The sequence below is a fragment of the Panthera tigris genome, chromosome A1 (assembly GCF_018350195.1).
Source record: "Panthera tigris isolate Pti1 chromosome A1, P.tigris_Pti1_mat1.1, whole genome shotgun sequence".
Classification (NCBI taxonomy): Eukaryota; Metazoa; Chordata; class Mammalia; order Carnivora; family Felidae; genus Panthera; species Panthera tigris.
This window is the reverse complement of record NC_056660.1, coordinates 150,159,905-150,161,591: the sequence shown is the minus strand read 5'-3', so window position 1 is coordinate 150,161,591 and position 1,687 is coordinate 150,159,905. Positions and strand designations below refer to the sequence as shown.

Below are 1,687 nucleotides of genomic sequence, written 5' to 3'. Positions count from 1 at the left end.
CATTCATTCATTCATAAGTGTTTATTTTTGAGAGAGAAGAGACCACAAGCAGGGGAGGGGCAGAGAGAGAGAGGATGACAGAGGATCTGAAGGAGGCTCTGTGCTGACAACTGCTAGATAGCAGTGGGGCTCAAACTCATGAACGCCAAGATCATGACCTGAGCTGAAGTCAGATGCTCAGTTGACTGAACCACCCAGGTGTCCCTTTTTGTTTACTCTAAAATTCTTGGTTTATAAATCCCCTCATAAAAAAACCTTCACAGTCGCCACAGAGAAAGTCACTGCAGAATCTTTTACTCCTCTGTTGCCCAGTCTCTAACTCACTTTTTGCCAGCACCAGCATTGGCTTTTGCAGTTCCCCTGATTTTCTTTATTCTGTTCTTGCATTCCTTTTGCTGTTTTCTTGAGATCTTTTTCTTCTTATATAGTCCTTGCAAGTCTGTGGGGTTTTGTTTGTTTGTTTGTTTTGTTTTTTTTACCAAGGAACCATATAAATCATGCCAAAACCAGTTGTCTTGCCATCACCAACATGGGTTCTGAATCCAGATACAAAGATAACATCTCATATGGTCTTGTAAATTTTGACTGGTTTTTCCCAAATTTCTATCTTAGGTACTGTTGACTTTCCAGGATGAAGAATATCAATGGCTGAAGTAGTTTCTGCTGAAGTAGTCAGTTGGTCGTGAACTTCCTGGTCTGAATAGTTACCATGTCATTCATGATGGCAGCCAAGCTTCAAGCAGCCAGGGAGAAAAGGACTTAAGCTGATTAATTTAGTGTTTCCTTGCATTGTCTCTAAATGATACTGTTGAAATGCCAACTTCTGATTTTTAGTTTGGGCATTTTCTCTTAAATTTCCACTGAAAAAGATGAAGATTTAATTTTCTCTCTACCCCGGCTTATATCACATGAAAGCACCCTTCAAACCTTTATTTCCCAACCCCCATTCTGCCAATACAATGTAATTTTGGTTAAAACAACAATGTTTACCTTATCATTTAAATACTATTGGGGGAGTGAGACCTCCAGAATGGCGGAGTTAAGGACCTCTGAAAATTCACTCCTCCCTAAGAGTAGTGAGAGCATAGGCAAAAATTATCAAAATCAACTTTTTTAGAACTTTGAAAGTTAATTTGAAAGAATCCAAGGAGTTTTTATTCGAGAAAAACTGCTGAAACTTGGTTAGAACAGTGTATTTTAACTTGCCCTATTCCCATCCTTATCTTGACAGCTCCACAGTATCCTTGAAAACCAGCAGCCTAGCAGACACTGAAGGGGGCTGACCAAGTTTGAAGCTCCTTAAAATGTTCCATCCCCCAAAATTGTCACTATTTGACAAATCTGGAATTTGCTAGAAAAATCCTTACTCACAGGACTTGTCATTATTTGACTAAACTTTGAGCTTGTTCAATCAGTCAGAGCCCTATTCTCAGGGTGCCTATCAAAAACCATCACAGTAAATTGTTTAACTTTGAAGCTACTTGAGGCAGGAATACCAGTTGAGGCAAACAAGATGATGGCCAAAAGACTTTAAAAGAATATCTGGGAAATGAGATGTTAATAGGGGAATTTGAAAAGCACCAACATATTTCTGGGAATCTAGAGAGCCATGCCTGTGCAGGACTATATACATGTCCAGAAAAAAAAACAAAACAAAAGTGAGAAAACCCTTCTTTCTCACCTCTGT

At 39.1% G+C, this 1,687-nt stretch overlaps 1 pseudogene; it reads right to left on the bottom strand.

Annotated features, from left to right (window-relative positions):
• Positions 1–320: 320 nt before the first annotated feature.
• LOC107179417 lies at positions 321–720 on the bottom strand (annotated as a pseudogene).
• Positions 721–1,687: the final 967 nt, after the last annotated feature.